Source organism: Siphateles boraxobius, unplaced genomic scaffold (genome assembly GCF_051911475.1).
Source record: "Siphateles boraxobius isolate OS27281-9 unplaced genomic scaffold, OSU_SipBor_1 66, whole genome shotgun sequence".
Classification (NCBI taxonomy): Eukaryota; Metazoa; Chordata; class Actinopteri; order Cypriniformes; family Leuciscidae; genus Siphateles; species Siphateles boraxobius.
The window spans coordinates 22,690,012-22,703,465 of NW_027509193.1; the positions used below are offsets into that span (position 1 = coordinate 22,690,012).

At 38.2% G+C, this 13,454-nt stretch overlaps 1 protein-coding gene across 1 annotated transcript in view; it reads left to right on the forward strand.

The window, feature by feature from the left end:
• Positions 1–5,059: 5,059 nt before the first annotated feature.
• The window catches only part of LOC143721995 (trinucleotide repeat-containing gene 6A protein-like), an 87,139-nt gene continuing 78,744 nt past the window's right edge, over positions 5,060–13,454 (forward strand). Inside the window, exon 1 of the mRNA XM_077212999.1 lies at positions 5,060–5,156. The gene's annotated coding sequence lies outside the window, so the exon portion shown is untranslated. The remainder of the gene's footprint in view (positions 5,157–13,454) is intronic.

Genomic DNA, 13,454 nt, shown 5'->3' on the forward strand with positions numbered 1-13,454 from the left:
TCTCTCTCTCTCTCTCTCTGGTTGGTTTCAGCTGGTTCGGATGTTGAGAGGTTTGTGCAAGCTCAGTGTTCCACTAGTTTATTTTATTTTGCAAGGCAAACAGGGATGGGCACTGCCAATAAAGGGACAGGCTTCCTTTAGAGATGAATGTAACAAAACCTTTCAAGAATATGTTCACATTATATTTCACCTCAAATGCAAAAGAAAGAAAAGATAAAGTTATAAATGTGAATTAAATAAAATAAATAAATAGTAAAATTTTATGTTGTTTAGATGTTGATATATTATTGAAATTGTAAAGTAATTTCTACCTTTCAAAAGTTTGGGGTCAGTATGATTTTTTAAATGTTTTTGAAAGAAGTTGCTTAAACTGACCAAGGATGCATTTATTTGATCAAAAATACAGTAAAAACAGTAATATTGTGAAATGATACAATACAATTTAAAATATCCTTTTTCTGTTTTACTTTGTTTAAATGTACTTTATTCCTGTGATGTCAAAGCTGAATTTTCAGCATCATTACTCCAGTCTTCAGTGTCACATGATATTTGCTGCTTAAGAAACTGTTCTTATTGTGTTCTTACTGTTCTAATAATGAAAACCAATTTGAGAATGAGAATTAACATTAAATTAAGTTTCTTAACAAATATTTTTATATTTTTTTATTTGTCATAATTTACAATATAATATAGTATAATATAATATAACTTTTTTAAATGTATCGTTATTTTAATAGTGAAATGTTACTCTTATGGGTGTTCAGTTTTATCTCAGGCACGTCTTATGCAGATAAATGACCATCACATCATCAGCTGTTGTCCAGCAGAGCAGATAATTATGGGGTGAGAATTGTTGCATTATTCCAAATAAATAGATTGAGATCCACAAATAAACGTAAAGAGATTCACAAAAATATATCAAATGCACAAATAGATTAAGATCCACAAATAAATGTAAAGAGTTTCACAAAAAATTCTAAAACTCACAAATAAATAAAATGAGATTTGCAAATAAAAAAATATATTTACAAATGTGTTTTATGCCACAAACACAACTCTGCCTAGCATTTATTTGTGAACCGCTTTCTGTACATTTGTAAATCCCCTCAAGCATTTGTAAATCCGCTCACACATTTGTGGTGCAGACAAATCCACAAATAAGTGGACTCCACCCACCGTTTACTCAAGCCAATCAGATAACGGCCACATTGAGCTGACCAATCGTAGCACGTTTTCGCTACAACCAACCACGTTAGGCTTTACACTCGGGCAAGGTTTGGATCTGATTAATTTTGCACATATTTGCACCCATGAAAGGAGCTGTAATGGGCGCTTCATTCAAATTAGCTGTTTGTGTGGTTAAAACACCCCGTTTCCAAAAGATTGTTGGAGTTTAAGGCTTCTTTAAATTTATTATTCTTTATTATTAACTCAGGATTACACACAAATTATGATCATCACAGATCCCGAGCATCATGTAACACCCTCTCTACACCGGACTCAAGCGGCGTGTCAATAGCAAATAGCCCATTCTTCCCTGCTGCCGTAGCAGTTTCAAATCATGTAAAACTAACATGTTTGCAATGTTAACACATTTTGTTTTCTTACCTGAAGATGACGTGTCTATAATCTTCTTTATTGACTATGCTGGCTACATGAAATTTCATAATTCGTGATAGTGTCTACTGGACACGGCGCAGGGCGATATGATGATTCATTGATAAACCGATGTCCGTGTTCTTCTTCTGTAGCGACTAGACCGGGGACAGTTGCAACACTTTTTGCATTTGGTTCTGTTACTTAGAGACGGTTTGGATTAGACAAACCATTTGTTTATACAATAAACTTACATCTGTATGTTAATAGTCCAAACCATTTAAAGATAATTACAGAATCTACATTTTTCACAATTTACATTTGAATGTAAGGAGTCAGATGTTGCAACTGACCACGACCCCGGGCCCGTGGACAGTTGCAACATTGTTTTGGGATGGTACCAACATGTTACAAATACAATATATTACAATATATGTCAGTGTTAGCAAAACGATTATTATCAAAAATTTGAGTTATAATAATACAGTGTTATTTATTCATCAGCTTTGATTAGATGACAACATAGGCCTTATGTGCAGATGTCAAATATTCAAATTGATATAAATACAGTAGGCTTTTAGCGACATAGGAAGAATGGAACAATTTGTGAGGCAATTAACTTTTATTTAGCCTATTGTAATGTAAAACATTTTTTTAAAACTATATATTATCATTTTTCATTTTAACTATATGTTACGCATGGTCACAGACATCCGCACGCGTGCACGCACGTGCACACACACACATAAACATAAACCTCTTGTCCTTGCTCCCACTTTATGAACTATATTATATTTAAGTAAAAACTTGTGATTTAAAAAAAAATACTGCTATGTGGTCTGTTTTTATATGTATGCATTGTAAGTTCCTGTCAGCCATGATAAAACCTAATGTGCTAGCTAAACAATTGACCTTGATACATGCTAATCATAGCTTAAAGTTAACATATCACTCAATTAAACCATATAAGTTTGAGCTGAATCACAAAAACAGTGACAACAGTTTAACAAAACTACTTTCATAAAAACAGTTTTTCTTCAATAAATCCTGGAGAAGCTCAGGAATCTCCTGAATTTTTCTCTGCAAAAGGGGGCATCCAATTGAGCATATGCAGTGTGTGTGTGTCATTACTCTAGCTTGTTTCTGGTTGGAGAAAAATGACATGTTGCAACCATCCCCTGTTGCAACTGTCCCCGGTCTCCCCTACACGCAACTACACGGAGGACACATCATTTGCACATTTGCTTTGTCCAATGTAGACAGCCTCGCATATACACGATGTAAGAAATTACAAAACGGATGATTTTGTCTTTTAAAGCACAATCGTTGTGACAAATAGCTAGCTATAGGACATAAATATGAGAAGACTAAATATCAGCCTAAATGACCATCATTGAAGATGTAACAGCGTGTATAGGCTTCTGCTTTTGAGTGGATAATGCAATGCTGAAAAAAAGACGTGCATTTATTTTGGATGCTGTAAGTAACTTTTACAATACAATATTATTAAGTCTGATTCATATTAAATATTATTTGTGTGATCAAGTGTTTTAACGGATAAATTCAAATCGCTTCTGCTGGGCATTTCACTTTTAAATGCATGATACATATTTAATCATTAGATCCACGGACCTGCTATTTAAAACTGGACTGAAGAAGTGGGAAAAGCTGTTGTGACAGTAATTTCCTACACAAACTCGCGTATTTATCACGAGGTTGAATCCAGTTATTCATTAGTCAGCTACGTAGGCTATTATGCTTTTCTGTTTTATCATGAATAATGCTTCCATAACGCGTTGTTCCCATAACGTAAGCGCTGTTTCTCTGGCATTTTCAAAGGCTCATAAAAATGTGTCTTGGCTTGATACACAGTCTAATGGTCTAACTCTAACATGTTTTACTGAAGCAATATTATGGGCCTAGCCTTACACTTCCTATTTGAGCCAATGCAGATGAATGAGAAAAGTTATTTCAGGGCAAGACCACTCTGATTATAAAGCCTAACGTGGTTGTAGCGAGAATGTGCTACGATTGGTCAGCTCAATGTGGCCGTTATCTGATTGGCTTGAGTAAACGGTGGGTGGATATGGAGCTAGAAATGTGTCTTTATTACATGTGAGAAACTAAATGATCTGAGAGAAAAAAAAAGTTTGAGAGAAAAAGTTATCACACTGATAGCAAAAAAGCATTTCATGAGAGAAAAAATAATATTTGAGAGAAAAAGTTTTCATACCAATAGCAAAAAATAATATTTGAGACTAAAAAAAGTTTTGAGAGAAAGTATTTTCTCATAGAACATAAAAATTATTTCTGAGAAAAAAAAATCTCTCTCAAAATACTTTGAAAAAAATCTCTAATATATATTTTTTGCTACCAGTGTGATAACTTTTTCTCTCAAACTTTTTTATTTTCTCTCAGATCATTTATTTTCTCGCATTTAATAAAGACACATTTGTAGCTCCATAGGTGGAGTCCACTTATTTGTGAATTTGCCTGCACGTTGACGCTAGAAGTGTTTCAAAATCCACAAATGTTAAGTTGTTTTTTTTTGGCATAAAACACATTTGTAAATATATATATATATTTTTGCAAATCTCATTTTATTTATTTGTGAGTTTTATAATTTTTTGTGAAACTCTTTACATTTATTTGTGGATCATAATCTATTTATTTGGAATAATGCAACAATTCTCACCCCATAGCATAGATTGTCTTTAGGTGCATCATATTGGGGTATGGAGAGTGTTGAGGAAGAGCAGAGAACTGGGTGCATGACAGTGTGGAAGAGTGTTACAATGGTGGCTTTGTCAGCCTCTCACCCTGAAGCAGAGCTAGTTCAGGGACAAGTGTGTCTGCTTCCAAGGTATCATTGCATGTGTGCCGCAGTGTAGAGTGCGCCTTGCAGCAGATCAGGAGTGGCAAACGGCCCTGCTGATTTAGCTGTTAACAAAGGCAAGCATTCAAATGATTTAGGCTCTGCTCCAAGAAGGGGATGGGGGTGGCTTAGCTGATAAATATTCATTGACTCTCAGGCATTTCTGCAGTGTTCTCACTCTCTCACGCCAGGATTCTTTCTCTGTCCCAGCTCCTTTCATTCGCCCTTTTTCATTTTGATCTGCATGCGTGATGCCACCTGCACAGAGAGGCTGAGTGAATTGAAAAGGAACCAGAAGATGGTGCCCCCTGGTGTTCCCCTATCATTCCTCTCCATCTCACTGTCTTCCTATATATCCCCCCTAGGTAGGCTACTCCAACGGCTCGGTGCTATTCCTAACCCGGGGAATCTAGGTTTATCACGTGACCCTTTCGCCCACGTTAATGTGATTGTGTGGACTGCTGCTCGGCACCACGTGTGATGTGTAAGTCAAAAAAGAGGAGAGAGAAAGACAAGCAATTAAACTAATAACTGGAAAAATCCTGCTTTTTCACTGCATGTCCCCCATTACCTGTCGTCAGGCAGGTTGTTTGAGTGTAGCCTATGTGTCAGCATGTGCGTGTCGCTGGAGCAGCGTCTGTGAACAGCCTGACTCTTATTATATGCTGCATCCACTGGCACTTGGGTAAGTTCCGTGACACTCGCATGCATTCATTTGTGCTTCTCCACAGTGAATTCATTGTCTTGCGTGGTGTGTGCGATCCCCCATGTAAATATTGTTATGCTGTCATTGAAATCGAAAGCGTGGCGCAGTAACAGCGGGTTTGCTGTTAGGCTCTGATGGCACGCTCGATCGCAGGCTCTTTTGAAATGGACAAAAATCCCTTTTGTTTAACCTCGCATGATTGCTGCTTTGGGGTTATTTCATGCTCCGGTGTTGTTCATTGCTACCTATATTATAAAGATAATGATGTTACTCGCGCTATATTTTAAAGAATTGCATGCCATGTGTTGTTTGAATATGCAGGCTACTGTTGTTTGGAGGTTGGAATGCAAGTGAAAAGTTTGAGAACCATTAGACCTAGTGATTATTATCTCATGGGGGAAGCATGTGTTCATTGGGTGATCATTTCAGATTAAATTATACAGAGCTGCATGAGCACTTATGCCAATTAGTATGTGGATGCATTGTTGTGAATGCTATTTATTTTTCCAAGTATTTTGAAATCTGGGTTAATTTTTCATATGGCAGAGAAAGTGTATAGAACATAGGCTACACTGCCACTCAAGTTTGGGCTTTACAATTTAAAGGAACTATTTTGTATATTAAAATGCAGTTTGTTCCTGTGATGGCAGAGCTGCTTAATATTTTTGTGGAAACCATGATACATTTTTTGAAAATTCTTTGAATAGAAATTTCAAAAGAACAGCATTGAAATCTTTTTTAACCCTATCAATGTCTTTACTGTAACTTTTGACCAACTTAATGCATCCTTGCTAAATAATTTAAAAATCTTAATAACCACAATCTTTTAAACGTTAATTTTCTTTTTGTGTGTGTGTGTGTGTGTGTAAATAATGTAAATGTTAAAAAAACTACTTAAAATTCAGTTATTTAAACAAAAGGGGGCAGAAATCCATTCATTTATTTAAAAAAATAAAGTTTTTCTAAACCAACAAAGAAACCAATAGTTAAAGTGAAAAGTTTCCTGTGTCACAACTATGTTTCTAGGCAATATTGATGTTGTGCAAATAACAAGCATACAGAGCTCGAAAAATAAAACTGATGGCTATTAGCAAAAAAAAAAAAAAATTGTCAACTGAATTGAAAAACAAGCCATAATTGGACTGCCGAACACAGGCTTTTCAACTAAAGCATTAGGTTTATTCCCCTGCTGATCTCAGCAGCAGGATTGAGAGGACAAAACATCTCTAGCACTGTAAGGTGTGTTTGTGTATGTGGGTTTTGGCCGTCGTGCTCTGGTCTGATTGTTGTTGACATTCAGTCAGATTGTTTAGTCTGTTTCAGCAAAAGCCCCGGCTGAGGAGCAGTTGCTTCCCTGTTGGCCATTACTGAGTCAGGGAGGAAAAAATGTGCTCTTTATGCGTCATCCCAAGTATTGAATGTCATGCAGAGCTGCCCGGGGTTTTATGTTGCAAGTTATGCAACTGAGTTTGAGTTGATATGCAGACTTCGCTGTTATTTAATTGCTTCAGTGTGGTCAATCAGGCAGAGTATTTGTTGGAAGGTATCAAACAAAGCTGGTCATTGTAAAGAAATATCTCTCTCGTTCTCTTTGCGAGCTGGGAGTGAGAACGTGTTCGCCCACATTAATTTTTGGGAGCAGCATTTGAATATATAAATATGTGCTGCATGCTTCAACAACAAAATAATAAACACAACAAAAATAACAGCGGTGAGAAAACAACAGTTAAGAAAGCATCTGATCATAGCGACATGGTATGTTTGCATGAGCTTTGCAATTCAACACTTCTGTCAAATCATTTATTAATATAGCACTGTAGATTGGTTTAAAGCAAGCAGCGTTACAGTATTAAACATGAAAAACGGTGCAAGTTTCGCTTTCAATTAGAATTTAAATTTTTACTCCTGGATGTCTGACCATGATGGACTGAATAGAAGAAAATTTCTAATTTAAATGGGCTATGTAAGAAATGTTGTAGCAAAGATAAAGGCTCAGGGAAGAAAGAGGCGGGACCCAACAAATAATTAACGTAAACTTCAATCGCAAAATAAACAAACAACAAAATGAATGTAAGGCGGCAGCCCCTCACGGATGACTGCCACATATAAACATAATAAAACACAACTTGAAGTCCAGGCCTGGTCCTCTCTTGTTTTGCACTGTCATCACGGTGGCTGCAGCACCTGGGGTAAGGACAGACGAGAGAAAAGGAGATGGAAGAATGAGGACTTGGTCCAATTCCCAAAATGCACTGCTATCCGGTCCTCCACCAGCTGGGGGAACTCCTCCGCGATGCCTGGCGGTGGCTCTACCCCTCGGTGGACGGACCTCTGACTCCTCTGCCGCCTGGTGGAAGGCGACAGCTTCTCTGGCTTTGGGCACCCCCATTCCTTGCTCCTCCCCATCATGGCGGACAGTATTGAGTTTCCTTTGTGTCTTTTTTATTCAATCAAACATACTGCGTTTGAGAGTAAAACTAATTATTTGTAATTAAAAAAATTAAAAGATTGCCAGCTAAAAAATAAAGAGGTTGATGATAATATTTTTGCAGAGCATGTAAATCTCTGAAAACCTTTATTTTTCTTTGTGCATTTCGAACACTTTTCATTACAAATGCACAAATTTTGCTCTCTTTTCTGCTCTTTTTTTGCAGATCTCTACCAACCAGGAAGAAAAGCCCTTTTCTATTGGTCACCCTGTACCGAAGTGACAGGTTGACCATGCCCACTACATTTTCCCGCTGCTGCCGCGCAGTGTCTGAGAGAAGAGAGAGCAAACTTGTAACATGGAGAGCAACAGATCCTTTACTGAAAACTGATTTAATATCACCGTGGCGAGCAGTGCTGCATTTCCGTCCACTTTTAGACACGCACTTGCGAACTTCCCTAAGCACTTCCCCTCGGGGGAATCCCTGCCGCCATTTTGAAGTGTGTTCCACTTCGTGAAGTGAACAAGGGAAGTTTATATGGACAGACCCTCGTTCCCTCGATTTTGACAGTGGGAGCGAGTCTACTTCATATGTACACTTCAGGCAGTTCCATATACCACAATGCAACATGATTGTGACATCACCGCAGATCTCGTCTAATCATCACCACTAAAAACAACTCTATGATATATTAATTAGATTTTTTTTTATATAAAACAACCAAAACACACCTATATACATTTGGATGCTGCATTAAATAAATTCTTAAAAGGAAAAAAATTGTAAATAACAAATCAACTCCATAGCTGATTCCAAGTGATCAAGGGCTTAGGACGTTCCAGTTCAGGCCATTGCAGTTTCCGCCAGTAGTGGGCACTCGTGCAACGTAAGCAATGACGCACATCCGGATGAACGAGACGGGAGGGAAGTTAGCGAGTGAAGGGCATGTCAATTTTGGACTGGAACACAGCCATGGACAGACCCTCGCTCCCTCAATTTTGACCGAGGGAGCAAGTCTACTTCATATGTACACTTAAGGCAGCTCCATACACCACAATGCAACATAATTGTGATGTCACCACAGATCTTGTCTAATCACCACCACCACAAACAACTCTATGATATATTAATGATGATTTTTTAAATTTAAAACAACCCAAACACATGTATATACATTTGGATGCTGCATTAAGCAAAATCTTAAAGGAAAAAAATTTAAAATAATAAATCAACTCAATAGCTGATTCCAAGTGATCAAGGGCTTAGGACGTTCCAATTCAGCCCATTTCAGTTTCCGCCAGTTACTGGGCACTCATGCAACGTAAGCAATGACGTACATCCGAGTGACCGAGATGGAGGGAAGTTAGCGAATGAAGGGCATAACCATTTTGGACTGGAACGCAGCCCAGGACGAGGTTGGTCGCGTGATTACGGATGAGTGACATCTGCGCGACGCACCGGTCTCATGTCTCTCACGGAGGAGCGGAAACATAAGATGAGGAGCGACGACAGTGAAGATGGCTTTTACATTGTGCTGTGTTTTGTTTTATTTTGCGTGGCAGCAGTCTTCCGAAACAAATATATATAACATTCAGAAGCATTTAATATGTAACGGTGTACTTAGATTTTGACTAAATAAAAATTCAGATCATTGATCTCAAATTATAATCATTGTTATTTCTTTACTTAAAGGGTAACTAAACCCCTGGTCAGAGCCTGACTCCACCCACTGGCAATATTTGAAAAATGCTGGGAAAGTGGGCAGAGCCCAGCGGAAGGGGGGCGTGCACCTGAGACGCATCTCTCTGTAGGCAAGGGCGTGGTTAGCTGGTACCCTCTGATGTCAGAGGGTGCCACAACTTCCAATAGGAAAATTCAACTGCAGTAGCCACCGTTCAACCTGAAGAGGGCAGCACTCAGACGTTTTTATACCATATATTGTAGAATTAAAACACTTTAAACCCAAATGTCAAAAAATTTACTCGAATCAATGAACAGCATTTATGAAGCTCCATTCTTACAGATCATTAACCAAAAAACTTGTTTTAGTGTTTAGTTACCCTTTAAAGGTATACTATTAAATTTTTGGTGCTCTAGAGACATGCAGAAAAAAAGTTAACTGCTGGTAAAAATATCTAAAACCTGTCTTGCTAGATAAGTGCATGTTAAACAATTTAATCTATATATCAGTAAAGAAAGAAAAAAACGTAGAGGTAATTATAAAACCTAGTTTATTTTATGTATTTTATGTACCGATATTATCATTAAAACTTTTAAGCCTAATATTGTAAAAAGTCAATGTAACGTCTCCCCAGCTAGCACAATCACGGTTCCAGGTATATCTAATGAAATGATCCAGAAGTTATGGCAGATCAGACATGATTACCTAAACCCGACCCTTTGACCCGACTTCACTGGTTTAGCCAACGTTAAGTATTTAAATGGGAGAGCATAACAAGAGAATAATTAAGTTCACTTGCCACTGAGTTTATTAAATCAATAAATCATTGATTATTAAATCAATAAGTGTTGATTTATAATCAAATCAGTAAAGGACCTGTTGCTCGCCATGTTACAAGTTCGCTCGCTCTTCTCTCAAGGCTGCGCGGCAGCAGTGGCAAAATGTAGTGGGCGTGGTCAACCTGTCACTTTGATCCTGGGTGACCAATAGAAAGGGTCCTTTCATCCTGGTTGGTAGAGACCGCCCACTGAGACACAGCTTCATTCGCAAGCAAAACTTTTGAACTTGCAAGCAAAAGATTTAGACCGGCAAAAAAGAAAAGAGAGCAAAATTTGTGCGTTTCTGATGAAAAGTGTTCAAAATGCACAAAGTAAAGTTTTTCAAAGATTTACATGCAGTGCAAATACTTTTATCAACTTCTTTATTTTTTAGCCTTTTTTGCAATCTTTTCATTTTTTAAATTATAAAATAATTAGGTTTACTCTCAAACACCGTATGTTTGATTGAATAAAAAAGACACAAAGGAAACTCCATAGGACAGCAGCAGGCTCCTGCCTCAGGCAACCGGTGGCAACTCCTACGCCCCTCCACAACCCACTACGTTCCTCGTTCCTCCCGGGTTTCGGCACCAATGTAGCAAAGTTAAAGGCTCAGGGGAGAAGGTGGCGGGAACCGGCAAAAGATCAATGTAAAATTTAATCACAACATACACAACAAAATTAAAAAGTAAAGCGGCAGACCTTCACAGACGACTGCCACATATAAACATAATAAATCTCTCGGCTCCGCCTTGCTTGCCACACATGTATTAATCACTTTTTTTATCGCCAATGTGTGAACGGCTTGTAATGAAACCTAAAAAACAAGACCTTCCCTGACTTCCTAGGTTGTTTATGAAAGCATGTAGACTGTTTTTTTATATGAAGGGCATAGGACATTTTGCCTGGAAAATTAAAAGGATGTGAATTTTACGAGCACTCCTGAGAGCCTCTCTTCTGTCCTATGACACGTGAAACAAATGCTTATACAATTGCTGCGTTCATGCCATGCCGTAATTACCGTAATTTCCAGATGACAGGTTAAGTTCTACTCAGAGCTGTTCCTGTCCTCAGACTAGGAATTGTGTGTTTTTATGGCAACACTATCAACACCTAAGTGGATCGATCAGGTGAGCCAGCAGTCACATGATACAAGTAGGAGCTTACAACACTATTTTATTATGGTAATTATGACATTGCATTAATGAAAAGAATAGGGATTAATTCAAACTTTAGTCTATAGTCTCAAAAATACTTTATAATCAAACTATCTTAAGAGTTATTTTAATTACCTAATTTGTCGACATGTTGCCTGTGAATTGCAGAGCTTGTGCAAACATAAACCACATCGCTATGATCGGATGCTTTCTCACCACCGTCATTTTTATTCTGTTTATTTTATTATTAGAGGAAAGCACAAAGCTAATTTTTACATATTCATCTAAATATCGCTCTCAGCAGTGTGGATGGTGTGTGAATCATTAAAAGTATATCGCTGCAAAGGTATTTCCAATTTGTTTTACTTCTAAGCGGAGAAAAACAAAAAAGAATTTCGCCGTGAGTATATCGGGACCTTGAATATTCACATTCAGTTTCTTTTACGTTACGTGTGCACGAGTGCATGCAATGAGAGATAAGTTGCTGGCTGCAGTTCACTTAATGTCCACCAGTGTTGCTAATAACAAGTGTTTCTAAATTCTACATACAGCCCCTTTAAGAAAAAAGCAGACCCTCAATGTACACCTACCTACTCTGTAATTGCCACAGAGCAAAGGAGTTTTCCATTCTGAGTGAACTTTTTTGGAATGTTCGCTTTGGTTGCTATTTTGAACTCCAAAAAAACTTTTAGTTGGGAATTGTTACATCAGTCGTTCTTCGATTTCACTTGAAGTATATTGGGGCCTAAGCAACCACTGAGAATGTGTTAGCAACTGCATAGTAATAAGAAATAAACCACTGGAAACATCTTACCAACGGCGTAGCACCATGCTTAAAAACCACTGAGAACGAGTAGAAAATATAGAAATTTGGGATTTTTTTTGTATTTACAATACGTTACATTTGATACGCTAATACAGAGCATTTAATTTACACCAGTAAAAGGAAAGTTGGTGAAAATACACCAAACATTTCTTTATCTTGTGGGGAAAAAAAATTACCCTCAAGCTGGGAACATTCAGTCATCAGTGAAATATTTTAATGAAAGTCATTCATCCAGAGCGCAGTCCTGTTTTCTATCTTGCAGTGATTGTTGTGAATGTGCAGAATCCCCACTTGGACACGTTATGTATACAGTGCAGTCAAGACAGATTTACAAACCTCAATATTCAAGCTATTTTCAGCGATGGGATGAGGGATTGATTAAAAACAGCCACCTGGTGCTGTCTTTGCCAGCGAGGAATTCCAAAAGTGCAGTAGTGTTCACACAGCCGCATATCTTGCTAAAACCCAGTCAAAAAAGCCTGTTTTTGCTTGTATGGCTCGTTTGTACATAAACCATCTCGACTGATCCTCAGGTTTTCAAGAACAGAGTTCATCTAAACTCTTGAGTCCTGTAGTCATGTCCAGGGTTTGGTACACCAGCACTTCACACCACATATCCTGAATAGTTGCTTTTCTCAGAGACCTGTGTTTTTGTTTAGAGCCATAAAGGCAGCACTGAGCTTTTGTTCGTTACAGAACATGAGCCGATCGCAGCTTGGCAAGCTCCCAGCAGCCTCCCGAATCTAAATACAGAGAGGCCTTTCATCCCTGCTGCTTACTGCAGCCAAACATTGCACAGAGCTACAGCAAAGTGCCATCACTCAGTCCGCACTGTGATTAATGCGCTCGGCAGACAAAACAGCACCGCATCTGGAAACAGTAGAAAGCCTGTTTTATTGCTCATGACTGTTTTAAAATGCATTGTTATTAAGTGGCTGGTCAGTGCTGTTTTTCGATGAATGGTGATCTCTACTGTGTTGCAGTCGGTGGGTATTGATTTGCTAGTCCATCTAACGGGTGGCATGTTTGGGAAAATTTGTTCAAGTTTCCAGTGTGGCAGTATGTCCCAACTAAATGGAAAGTGGCTAGTGTTTGGCCGCACACAAAGGCAGAAACAGCTCTAGTTTGGCCATTGTACAGGCAGCCCAGTTCTTGAGAAAACGGTCCTCACTTTCCCACAGAGAGGTTTGTGTTGAAATATGAGAGAAAGAAGAGAGAGAGAGCTCCTTCCATGACAACCATGACATCATCACAAACCAAACACTCTCTGCACTGTGCACATCCACTTGGTGGCTGGCCTCAAGGAAACGGAGATTAAAGAAAATGACGCCAGGTCCTAAGTGCGGTTTAATTTGGACTGCATTCG